This window comes from Falco rusticolus, chromosome 4, assembly GCF_015220075.1.
Source record: "Falco rusticolus isolate bFalRus1 chromosome 4, bFalRus1.pri, whole genome shotgun sequence".
NCBI classification, from domain to species: domain Eukaryota; kingdom Metazoa; phylum Chordata; class Aves; order Falconiformes; family Falconidae; genus Falco; species Falco rusticolus.
In genome coordinates, this window is record NC_051190.1 from 58,282,905 (window position 1) to 58,296,938 (window position 14,034).

The window sequence follows — 14,034 nt, forward strand, 5'->3', positions numbered from 1 at the left end:
AAATAAATATGCACAATTGAAGATTTTCAATGTGCAGGCTAAGGCTGCAATAGCCTGATTGCTTTAAAACAACATCAATTCAAGCTGCTCCTGCAAGACGCGATCCCTCTCTGGGCTGTCCATTCTTGCTGCCTCCTTTGGGCTGTGCTGGTGGTTGTGTAGTGAACTAGCTCTGCCCTGCGACCCAGCTGAGGGCTGATGGAGGTGAGAGGAAGGAGTCTACCTTTGTTTTGGGTGCTCAGTTCCCTGATGTGGAGATGGCAACATGAAGCCAGAGGTGAGAGAGGGCAGGACTGCCTCACGCCAGCAGCGTGTATTTAGGTTGGCCAAAAGTGACTACAGAGCCAGTTGCAGGGAGACCTCAAAGCACTGATTAATCTCAGTGGTTAATTTCTCCTCTGTGAAATTTGTGGGCTTAAAAACAAAGCCTGCAATTCTGAAGCACAAAATGAAGCATCCAGAAGAGAACACCTTGTTGCTAGGCCATCTGGACGTGATCCAAAATGGTTTTTGTGACTGATCCAACACAGGGCACTTTCTACCCTTTAATTTGTGAGGGAACTGCAATAGATCTGTAGGCTAAAAAAAAATTCTGTATAAATCCTCTGGTGGCAGCAGAGTTTCAACAAGAGTGATTTCACCCAACGTAGCAACTGCAGCAAGAAATATGTTACGATGCTTCCCAAAGACCTGCACGCAAGCACTGGCTTGGATTTATTAAACAGATGGTCAATAATGAAGAAGATGATCTAAGACAATGTGGAAAGTTGGAAAGTAGTAGCAGACTTGTGGGAGCTGCACAGCCCATGAGCACAGACTCCTGAGAAACTCTCCATGTCCACGTGGCATTTCAGAAGTTACCCACAATATTAAAAATTACTACAAGGATCCTATGCATCAAGAGCAGGGTTTCTGACACATTATAGCTATCAACAAAGGTCCCTGGATTTCTGAGAGTTGCAGTTTCCAGAAAATCTTTCTGTTGCTGCTGCCATCCCACAAGCTGATTTGTGTCTATGTTAACTGGAAGATCTGCTTTTTAGGAAGAGATGCAGTTGTAAGAGAACGAAGCATGGAAACATCTGCAAAATATGTGCATCACTTAAGGGGAACCACTGGTTTGAATGGTACTAAGGATGCTGAGAGCAGAGGACTGGGAAAGAATGGGACTGGTTTGCAAGAAGAAGAGAAATTTGGGCTGATATGGTTAGGCCTCTGAGATTAACACCATAGCTTCTAATTGAACACAACAGCCACTAATATTGATGATTTTTTTCCTGAATTTAAGGATAATATGGATTATTTAGGGAATTACATAGTTATGGGGACCCAGAAAAGCTTTCCTCACCCTGTAATCTGGAGTCAGAGAATCACAGAATGGTTTGGGTTGGGAGGAGCGTTAAAGATCATCCATCTAGTTCCCACCCCCCTGCCACAGGCAGGGACACCTGCCACCAGCCCAGGTTGCCCCAAGCCCCGTCCAGCCTGGCCTTGGGCACTGCCAGGGATGCGGCAGCCACAGCTGCTCTGGGCAGCCTGGGCCAGTGTCTCACCACCTTCACAGTAAAAATTCTACATGTCTAATCTAAATCTCCCCTCTTTCAGTTTAAATAAAGTACCCAGAATCTTTCTCTCCATTCTCCTTTCCCTCTTGACATTGGCAAACAAAGCCCAGACAGACAAAAGCCTTCACCAGTGTAATCCCCAGCCCCCAAAATTAACTTAAAAGGTAGCATGGAGGTAAAAAGAAAAAAAAAAAAAGTATAATCTGTGTGATTTTACCCATTATTACACCCTGAAGGCTGTATAAGTAAATGTTCTTCACCTCAAAAAATTAGGTGCCTCTGAGGAATTAAACAAAGCTAGATAGATGAGGAGTCTCAGGGGCAGTGAAAGGGAATACAAATAGATTTGCTTGACTTCCTTGGAAGCGACTCTGCTGATGTCTTAACACAGACATAAATTAGGGGCCTGGAGAAGGAAGAGGAAACAGTCCTTATAAGTTTGAACAATTGTGGAGGTATCTATTGGAGGTAGAATTCAAACTTCATCTGTACCTTCAATATCTTCCTCTTTCTCTTGCGATTCTGTCTGGAAAAAATATCACATTTCACAATCCAAAGGAATCAGCCAACAACTGTGATTTAAAACATTAATTCCAAGCATGTCTGCTTACATATGACTATGCATTGACCTTTGTATGGCTAGATGAACTCCTGTAGCACTGCTTTCATGTATCATTTTATCACCTTTTATGATCAGTCCCTTTCATCCTTATGGCATGTTGTCTTGCTGTGCTTTGCCTGTGGGGTATTTCAAGCCAGGTAGCAGCTGGATGCTCCCCTCTTCACAGGCAGTTCTTTGACTTGTGTCATTTTCCACCAGCATGCTCAGTCCTCAGTGGCAGCGGTGATTTGGCACAGAGAAGGATGACTGGGGGGTTGTCATAACACAGTCTGCACAGGGGCAGTCAGGTGTTGACCACAGCAAGAGTAATAAATGTTGATTTTCTTTTTCTCAGGGTCATCCACTCCCTTTCAGTTAAACAAGAGAACAAGGCCCAGCCGGTGCTGAGATGCCTGCTGACATTCTCCAGCTGTGCATGCATCATCTGCTTCTATTCTTTATTTCCTGTGCTCCCCCACCCCCTGCCTCCATTTTGCAGGATGAAAGTAATGATAATGTGGGATTCTAAATATATCTGAGCTGCTTGCAGGTTCTGTGATTGCACTGTAGGCTGTGCGAAATCTGCAGGCAACAGTACGCCCGCCTGCAGGGTTGCTTTAGGTGAGAATCTGTTTAGTGCCCTAAGACAAAGTTAGAGGCATCCAAATGCCCAAAGGCTAACACACTGAAGGAGATGTTGGCAGCGTTCGCCTGAAACCCTCTGTCTGTTAGCAGGTAATGTCCCTGCTGGAGAATAATGAGCACATTCTGTGGTAGATCTCCATTACAGTGAATTAGACACTGACTAGCGCACACAAAGATTTATCAGGTGAAGCATTTCAGGGAGAGAGAACGTCCATCCTCACAAGGGCACCCTAGGAGCACTTGATCCCAGTGAGGCAGTTACTTTTTCAGGCTGCAGGCCTCAGACCCGCTGAAGTGGTCCCTTCTGCTCCCTCACCTCCTCCTACTTCCAGCCACTCCTTCCCACGCCCATACTCCTCCTTCTGCTACGCTGGCACAAGCATTTGGGCATGTGGTGAAGTGCAAAGGGAGAGCTAATCTGGCTGAAAAAATCCTGGCTGAAAAAGAAGGGGTGGGGGGTTAGCCAGCTCAGCTGACTGCTCTGATTTATTTGCAGCAACCTAGGAGGTACAAGGAGGAATGATGTAGGAGCAGGAACTCTTTAAGCAGACAAAGCTGCTGAAAGTAATGCTCATCAGGCTATGATAGGATTTCCTTCTTGTGCTGACTTCTTCCTGCCACCCGCAAGGAGACAAGAGCCCTATGACAGTTTGCTTGGTGAGGATGGGGAGGAAATAACCCGCTCACAAGTGCTGGATGCCAAACTGGGCATTGAAGGGGAATTTAGAAGAAGCTGTCAAGTGATAGTCAAGGTCTTTCCTATTTGTGTTTGGTATATAGTTCAGTATAAAATAACAGTTTTCAGTGAAGCTCTTCATGGTTTGAACCTCACTACCTCCAAACAGAGGAAGTGCCACTTAGTTCAAAGCACTGATAAGAGAAACCAGTGGACCATCAGAGAATCGTCTACCAAAAGGGAAACGTCTGCTTGGTTTATATCCAGGAGTACCTCATTTGTACTTGGAAACTTCATGGTTTATGTAATTTGTAAAATATCTTTCCATGCTTTTTTATTGTAGTGCTAAATATTATCATTATGTGCATACAGATAGATATCCTCCCCTCTTTTATATCCCAATCCTATTTACCTCTTGGCCTGAAGAGAAAACTGGAGGCTGTAGAGGGCATGTTCAATGAGTCGGTCTGAGAGTTACCCTGGGGATCTGAGGGTGCACAAGTGCTTTAGAAATCATGACTGAGGACATGAATATCCCCAGTAGCTTCAGGCACTGGGTTAAAGTGAAATAATGCTTCACAACTGAGTCCTGGCCATCAGGCAGTGATTCCAAGCAGCTGACCCAAGTCCTGTGGGTCTCCATGTAGTAAGTGAAGACTGACAGCTCAGAGCCAGAGGCAATACCTCTCTTTCTCTGTGTAATGAACCTATGGGATGATGAAGCCTTTGGCTGAGGCAGAAGCTCTTGGGCTAGCTGGTGAGAAGTGATGGATGAAGATGTGTGTCTGAGACCAGGTGCCTGGCTTGGGACTGCCTAGGGAATGTCTCTGTCCCTTAGACATCAAGAATACTGAGCTCTAGGAAGGTAAGTAATGATAAGTGGACTCTTAAATAGAAAAATAAAAGCAGTCTCTGTGTGAGAACCAGATTCTTGCCTTCTGGAGATGTTTATTAGTAAGGAGTCAGATTCATATTTAGTGGCCTGCTGAATGTTGTCTTCTTTGCAGCTCAGCGCTGCGGTAGGACATGCATGGGAGTGGGACTGAGCATTTGATATTCTGATGGCTGGAAGATCTCACTGTCATGTAAGACTCTCTTGGCTATACCAAGATAAACCTTTTTTTTTCCCCAGGGAGCTTTGCAGGAAGGCAAAATCTTCACAGCAATTTTGAATCAGCCTTTAGGGGCTCAGCATCTTTCTTCTTTTTCAGACCTCAGGTAAGTTTGTATTCCAAAGCGATGACAGCAGTTGATATATATGTATGTATATACACACACACACATATATATGTATACATTTAGTTCCTCTGGGAGCTATTTGGTAGTACAGTAAGCGGTCAGAATTACAACCTGAGAGTGAGTTCCCACAAACTGGCTGATTTGCTGACAATGTAGGTAGGAGGATCTAGCCTTCTGGCTATTAAATCAGTCAGGCTTGCTCTTTTTTTTTTTTTTTTTTTTTAAACTGAGTTGTGTTAGAGAAGTACAATATAGAATGAGCCCCTTGTGTTTTGCTATTTTCTCATTCTCAGGAGTGGCTGGGGACAGGGGTGTGGTGCACAGAGATGAGCCATGACTTTGTCATTAAAAAGTGAATAAGGGTTTACAAAGTGATGATGCAGTAGCTGTGTTCTTGCAGTGTGCTGGGCAGATTGTGACTGCTGGATAATCTTTAAACTATTGCCTTGCTCTGTGTAACTTTGAGCTCCTGAATTACATTAGAATCTCATATTTCATCCATAAAGTTGTGAATCAGATACATTTTTCTTATTTTTTTCATGCCAATTCCACACCTTTCCTGAGGTAGTTTGAGTACCTGGCTAAGTGGAAAAGTAATAGTGGGTCTGCAATAAACATAAGATGAAAAACTTGCTCTATTGTAAAGGGTGCAGAGGCTTGGTTGCATCTGCTTATTTTGTCAGTGTGTGATACCCACTTTCTTGTTGTCAGGCTTTGAGATTATTAGTGCTGAATCTTCACTTCATTGCTTGCATCTACTGATTGTCTTTCTTACGTTCAACCTCATGATGTGATAGTCTCAGCTACTGTAATGATCCTGACTTTATGCACCCTCCACCCCACCCCCTCCAACAACAACAACAACAAAACAAAACCAGCTGAGGGAAGGCATGGCACCCACACAAGTAGCAAACAAGTACTTCTTCCTTAGCTGCTCTAAAGAGTTGTTACAGACCTTAACATTTCTCAGAGTGGGAGTATAGGCAAGAGGAAACTTGGTATGCAGAGACTCACAGAGTAGTGGAGTGGTTGTGCATGTCTGCCTCAGCTGGGGGTCTGCTTGTAGTGTGGTTAAATACATTTGATTTAACTTTAATCTACTTTGCTTGGGAAACAAGCAGGGTGAAGAGATCAATGGAAAAGCCACCCACTTGGTTAATCACCCACAACCCACTCCATGCTGCTGTGTTGTCACTGCTACCCATAGCTGAGATATATAGATTAGGAACAGTTTGCATATGGTTGCAGGTGCTGCAATTGTATTTTTTTTTCCAGTTGCAGAACTGATGTGTTGCTTTGTGGTGTATGTGAAGGTGTTGTGTGAAACCAGGTGTCCACAGACTTGGAAGTCTTTGTTTTCACAAATGCTGATGTTATAAGAGACTTGAAACATGGGGTGGGGTGTATGTCTTTATATGGTAGTAGTATCAAAAATTTTGTAATTCTTTAGCAAAATTCCATACTTCATGGAAAAGACCTACTTTGTCTATTAGTTGGTGTATATTTCAGCCCCCCCAAATAAGCGGAGCTGGATGCAGGGAGATATGAGCAGAGATACAGGAGCTGAGGGGGAAGAAGCAACAAAGAGTATTTGAGAAAATTTTTTCCATATAGCAGATGATGAAAATACTGGTTTGGGAAGACGGCTTTCCTGTGATATCTCATGTAGAGAAATATTAGGTTTTGATAGCGACTAAGCTGGCATAACTTAGAAATGCTGAGGCTGGCATAAACCTTTATGGTGCTTGAGGTAGAGAAGCTAAAAAAGTGTAAATCAATGGTCAGTAGGACAACTACTGCTCATAGGTCTGAGCACTCTGCAGCAGGTCACAGCTGTTGGTTGTTGGATCTGTGAGCTTAGAGTCAAAGTAACACCCCATACTCAGCATTTTTTACTGCTAAATGGATGCATATTTGCAGTGAGTTAAGTCCGACTAGAGATTTTGAGGATTCTTAATCAGTTTTAATATGCAAATACCCAATAAAGGTATATTTGTTTGAATTAGAAGTAAGGTCCAGCTCCAGTTTTTGTGTATCTTTTTGTGGGGATTTTCCTTTTCCTTGGAGAAGGAAACAGCCCATTCCCCTGCTGGCAGAAAGAATATGCCATGATTTTTGTATTGCTGAAAAGAATTAGCCCCTGGCCTCTGTGGAAGGCTGAGTTTCCACCTCCAAGTACTGTGTGCCAGTACCAGCCTCAGAGACCTTCTGGTGTGTGACTTGTTGCAACCTGAAAAATTCACAAGATTTTCCTCAAAAGCCTTTTTTAAAAACAGTTCTGCTGCTTGAGAAAGTCAAACGAGTCTTGGAAATATATTTGGTATAAATAGCAGGGGTTTAGGAGACGGGGAATGGCGTGTTGCTTTTAATGGTGCTTCAGACCAGCTAGTGCCCTACTCCTGCAGCAAGGCTTGGTCAGACCCCTTTTTGTGCCTCTGGGGTTGATCATGCCATAGGCAGTTTGGGATGGCTGTGATTTTGGACAGCTGTATTCAGCTACAATAAATGTTTTCTTAAAGCCTGATAAGATCAAAATGATGTTTGTGTTGTGTGTGACAGTGCTTGTGGAGACTTGGAGAACCAAAGACTTAATTTCCATGAAGAGGCTTCTTGATATCTTGGTTTGGCTGATTAACACATGCATTTAGTAACTGGAAAAATATGTTGCTGCTTTGTTGATGTGTTGACTTATTTGATGTATTTTAAAAGAAAACAAACAACAAACTACTTGTCCAAACAAGTCTAGCTGACAAATCTGCAGAGGTAGGTAGGCTGGACTGGAGGATATCAAGATCGTCTCCCATCAGCTTATTGTGATCTCTTGTTTGATTCATGGTCCATATGAAGAAATCAGTTCTGTATACCATCAACTCTTCCGGGCCTCAGATGAGGTTTCATATGGCATCATTGTGACAAATAGATCTATGCTTTATGAACAGCACATTATGGGAAACTTAGCAAAACCGTGAAACTTGAGCATGTTTGATGTTGATAAAAACTACATTGTGTAAAAGTTATCAGAATGGTATTTTAATGACTCAGCCAGCAATAGGAGAAAACATTCCATTCAGTGCACAGGAGATGAGATGTGCAGTTTTCAAGCGAGAGTAATAGAGGGTTAATTTAATCTGCAGGCAATTTTATTTAAGGATGGAAACCACTGCATAGGAGGTTATACACATACATATGCATGCAGTTGCTTTTGAATGACGTGCTTCTTATAGTGGGGGTGGTTCTGTATAGTGTGGAGCTGGGTTATTGTTTGCATCCTGGAGCACCCCTGGAGGACCTTAAATCTCTCTCTTTTTTGGTGTGTCTAAACAGCCTGAATTGCCATTTTTGGAACTGGCTGTAATGCATCTGTTCCCAAGCAGATAAAGATTTGGGTGGCTATACATGCTCCAACAATGACAAATCCATCACTGTGTTGCTGCTTTCTGCACTGCTCTGCTGGCTTTCTGTGGCTGTTTTGGGCAAATTAAGCAAATAGTCCTTTAGACAGTGGCACCTGGTAAAGTTGCCTCTGCCATGTTAATTTGTTGTATTTAGTAATATAGCTGTGCTGATGCTGCAGGCTCTCTGTGAGGGTGATATTGGCCTTTCTCTGTAAGCTTCTTGGCTGTTTTCCTTGCACAACTACTGGAAATGTTTACATCTTTCAGGCCTCTATCTTTGACTCAAGCTTGGTTGAAGTTGCCCAGTGAGTTCCAGTTGGAGGGAGGGAAGAAACTGTCAGATAATACAAGCTTTTTTCCTAAGAATACCAAACAGAAAACTCAAAAGATGGAATGTGAAAGTGCATACTACAATTAATATAAAAACTTGACAAACACAGCTGACTATGCTATTCCCATGTTCAATACGGACAGTCGTCTTCTTTCCTCCCCCTTAATCTTACAATTCATAACTGTATCGCTGGTATTGTTTAGGAAGATAGGGATGAATGAAGTCGTTCAGACCTTCCCTAGGGACTAGCTAGACCTTCTGTTGTTTTCCAGATGACTTCAGAAGTGCAGGGGTAAAATCCCTTGATGTAAAAACAAAGCTTCTGGTGTATTATTTTTAAAATTAGAGGTGTTAATGCTTGGCAAATTCCATGGTGCAACATCACAAAGTACATAGAACTGAGTATATGGAACAAATTTTTGTGTTCTATTTTAAAACCATGTATTGCAGTTATGTCATTGTATATATACATATATATGCCGAGTTTGACTGTATAGTTAATAATAACCAGATTTCAAGGTAGGCAGGCATGTTAGCTTAGTCGAAAGCCTAAGAGTTTACTGTAAGTCCGCTGGCTTTGCTTGAGTTTAAGGAGCTGCTGCTTTCACTAATTATGAACACGCTGTATCATAACATTTACTTTAGAGTAAGAGAACTATCAAAATAAAAGAGTATTATTTACATAGGTGTCAATTACTGCAGTTAATATTCTCAGCTAAAACTGTGTCCCAAGTCATGCTGGACTGGCTTCAAATTTCAGACTGTTATTTGCAAAGTGCAAAAGGGTAATTTCTCAGCTGGGGTAAGATGAAGTTGTTAGAATTCAATTTTAAAGGCAAAGAATCAGAGTGGTTTAAAATAAGCTTTGCATAGCCTCTACCTCAAAGATACTTTCTAAGACATTCAGCTACCATGGTGATGAACGTGGTATAAATAGAAAATAGATTAGATAGAATCCAAGATGTTTCTGAGTAGATTTAAATTAACAGTGGCCATTCAGAAAAGAGAGGTAGGAAGTCGCTGTGCAAAATTTAAGAAAATACACACCAATAGTAAATCTAGAGTGGTTTATGGAAATAGGAAGGTAGGAAGCAGCTGGCAGTATGGCTTGTAATACAGTACCAACAGCAGTATTGGATTCTGATTCTGTTCAACCATAGCACTGGAAAAGCAGACACAGGAGATGTTTTAGAAAGTTGAGAAGCACAGAAAGGTTTTTGCCTGGGAGACAAAAGCCTCTTTTGAACAGAGGTGCTTAGAAATGGCAATGTTCCCCCATGTATCCATGAAGCAAATAAAGGATCCCACAACAGCAGGATACACAACTAGGAAAGATGGTCAGAAATAAGTCACCTATTCTGCAAAAGACACACATCTCTGTCCCCTGTCAACCAAACCCTCTTTAACTTGTCTTGTAGCATAAGACCCCAATATAATTTAGAGACAGCGAGTACTTTTTAGTCTGTTTGCATAAGCAGCTTGTAGTTTTCTGCTGCAATATATTAAGGTCCACTGTTTGGTAGGAATTAAAGCTTGTTTAGACTCCAGTTTGCAATCTTACTTAAAGGACATACAACTTCAGGGACACAGACAATTCTGCTGTTTTCAGTGGGACTGTTCGTGTGCTCTAAATTGCAGTTGGACTGAAGTACCCTGCTGAAGAATGGTCTTGGAAACAGCTGTGTACAGGTCCATGTAGACATAAAGAATATACAATAGGTTAATGTGGACTCCACAGATAGGTCTTTGTATGAATAATTTGCACTGCTGCTGCTTCTTTTGGCTTTGTTTCGTCTGCAGCCAAGGGGAAAGCTTAGCTTCTCCAGCAATTTACTTTCCAGTGATTGAGTAATATTCTGTGATTGCTAGTGTGTGAACATTACTTGGTGACCTTTCCTAGTGATTGTATGATGACAACTGCTAACAGCTGCCCTTAAACTAGCCTCATGTTTGAGATGATCAAGGGATTAAAGACCTGTCTCTCATGCTGCTACTTTTTGACCTTCTGAATTGAGTCTTTTTTTATGTTGTCATCATTTCTGGTAGTCAGAAAACAAGGTGAAACTCCGATCATGTATTTGTGAACAAGATGTAAGCACTGGCTTTGGCTGCTGAGATGAACAAAATCAGAGGGTGTAGTTTATCTAACTCAAAAGTAATTAACTGTATATGATCTGATAACAGTTCTCCACTACTTACCAAAAATCAAAGTTTAAAGGAAGACTGCTGACCAGCCACTTACCTAGAGATAGACATTTTAGACTTTAAAGTAATTTAAAAAAAAAAAAAACATAGCTGAAATTATTTTGGATAGAGCATGACAGCTGTACAGAATGGAAACTTCAGGGGATGTGAAGTTTTACCCTTGTATTTCTTGATTCAAGACACTGATGACCCCTCTGTGAGGAGGCAGAGGTGCAGGAGAATGTTCTCCGGGCCTCTATGAAGGTGTCCACTAAATAAGGAATGATGGAAGAATATACCCTTACAACTATTCCTTTAACTAGAATTCACTATGAACATGTGGCCTGAAGGTAAGCTGTTCACCCAGTGTGAACCTAAATGCCAGCAGTACAGTCCTTCCACAGATCTTAGGTCTTATCAGTACCACTGAGATAGCCTGGTGCCTTTAGAGATCAGCTCAGCAATGAAAAAAAGCTGACTGAAGCTGATCTCAAGCAAGGGAGAGGTTATGTAAACAAAGCAAGCCTTTTTTGTAGCCTCACTTCTTTGAGGGCGTGCAAACACAATTGGTTAACTTGCTAATTAATTTGGTGATGGCCCTGGACTCTGAGCTGCCACTAACCTTGTGCAGGCATTTTGTTTAGGAACCCCTGTCTCTTCCTGGCAGATTACATATGTAACCAAAGCTGGGTTTCCATTACCCCTTCTCTGAAATAGCAACGTGATATATCTGGGTATGACACTACCAGCTTTGAAGATGCGTGATCTAGAACACAACATGCAGTTCATCTGAATAACATGAAGCTAGCATAAATGCATCAAAAACATTCTCTTCTTGCATACTGGCTTCTCACAGCTAGGTGCAGGCTCGCTTTTTCAAAGTTATCTGAGTTTCTTGGGGGCTGCTGTTACTGTTGAATAAACTCTCATGGGAGTAAAGGGTTATCAAAACTACACCACCCTCTACTTCTTTAGATTACCTTCCTCATTGTAAACATGCAGTAGCATCAACACTTTAAGATAAAACCCCTAAAATAAAAAGTAAAAAGACCAGTCCTCTCCTGCCTACACAGTTCTCCCTTTGAGACTGAAATGAAAGAATGGCAGATACTAGCCACATCACTTAACATATTCCTGGAAGGTATTTGGATACCGTGGTGAAAAGGGGTGTAGACAAACCAATGTAAAACAGCATTGCTTCAGTTGTGTAACTCATGGCAGGCTCTACAGATAGTCAAACTGAGACAACATACACTTCTTGTTATGTATGATCATTTGCCTTTCAGTATAGCTTAAATTTGGTTAACTGTTGTGGCCTATATGGTGTTGAGAGCAGAAGGACATGATGATCCCTGTGGGCTTAAAGGATGAAACAATAATTACAACAGATGTGTTCTGAGGGAGAGGCCAATATATCCTCCAAGTGCCACATGATGATAGTTTCAGAAGAACCTTATAATTCAGTAAGTTGTATAGCTCAGGTATCTCCTCCTTCCTTTTCTACTTAAGGAACTAGTTATCATTTTTGTCAATTAAATAATCATTAGATACTTTATGTATCACTGGGATGAATCAGTGTTTTCACATCTCTAGCTGTTGTAAGACCGTCAGCTGATGTCTGTTATCATAGTTTCATGGCACAATTTTTGTTCCAGCTTCTCCACAGACTTGTCTCTATGTTACTTAGACTACAGATAGATGTCCTCTTCTGAATCCAGCTGGAACAGTTTAACATTACTATGCTTTACCCCTCCCCTCACTTCTGCTAACAAAGCAACTTATTTGAGTTCTCCCTAACCCACTTCAGGCACAATCAAGTGAGTTAGTGCATAGCTTCTATGTAAACTGTTTGAATTATCTCAGCTGATTCTGCTTGAAGTGGGTTAGGGAGCACTCACACAAACAGCTAGCAGAGCTACTGGGGATCAATGCCCGAGGGACCCTGATAAACCGCTTGAGAAGAGAAGGGCAGGGCACAAACGTTTCAAACCTCTGCAGCTGCTTGCAAACTGAATGTCTACATAGAGCCTGCAGGCTGCTTGTGAGCTATGGCACTACCTCTGTTTGCAGATGAGGTGTTCTTCTCAGCCATAACAGCTAGCAACTTCTTAAAAAAAAAGTTGAGAACTGTAAGAAAGTTTACAATGATGTGCCTGTATAGCATATGAGCAGATATTCTCTGAGCCCAGCACAGCATATTGTGCAACAGCATGAGAGAGAGGAAATTTTGGCCAGGAAAGTCAAAGCATATTCTTTCTTTTATCTGTTGGATGCTGAAGCAAGTGCCTTTCACGTGCTGTTTTGATTTGACTGGCCTGAAGAGGGGAGCAGGCAAATTTCTATTGAGCTCCAATCCCCAGTTCTGGAGCCTACTTATTGGAGTCTGAGTGTTAGCTGTTTTAACCCACCGATAAGTGAGCCCTTCCAACAAACAAATTGGGCTGTCTCCCACCACACTCCCTTCCAAAATCTCTGAGGGGAACAGAGTGAACAAATATGTTGAGCAAGTGTGCTCAGTTTGCAGTAAATGGCTGTACAACCACGCAGGGCATATGCAAAGTCTATAGCAATCACACCAGTGTCGGGTATAAGGACCAGAGGATACATCTCATTAATTTTCTTCCACAGGCCCTCGGTCTGCAGGAGCTTCTGGTGTAGCTGGGAGAGGTGATAGAAAACACCCCCCTCATAGGAAACATGTTTGTTCCCATGGATCATGCTTGGGCCCAGGCACACTGAGGATCCATTTCTCACATCACCACCTATTTGCAGGATGACCAGGGCTGAGCCACATTATCCTGTATGTAAATTAGGTATCAACAGCTTTGCAGGTGATGTTTGTTGCCATCTATTTTTGTTTTTTCTTTTTGTAAAGCACTTGAAGCGTACTACTAGGTTATATTCTGGGCCTGTTTACAGCTAACCCAGAAGATTTGTGGGCTAGAGCGTGGCCACCTGTGCCCAGAGAAACACAACTTTTGTGTTTTTTACAACTGACTGGTTTAATGCTGGTGCTTTTTTCCTGGGGCAAACCCCACCTTCACTGAAACGTGAACTGTGAGGCATGGCTGCCCGAACTGTGAGGCATGTCTTGCTCTGAAGGGCAGCTGCATCTGCCGTGTTTGCTGGGGGGCAGTGAACCCTTTCTCTCCACGCCCCACCCCCCCTCCCGCACTGTGTCCCTGTAGACACACATGGCTTTTAAGAAGCTTTTAAGCTGAGGAAACCCATCTTGGCCAGCAAGCCCTTGCTGGGGCCAGCCCTGGTTGACAAGGCCGAGGCACCAGCCTGGATGAAGGCACACCCTTCAGAAAGCCGGAAAGCGAGTCCGGCATCAAGGCTACAACCCTGTGGCCACACATGACCTCTGACAAGCTTCCCCACGCGCCCGCTGTGCC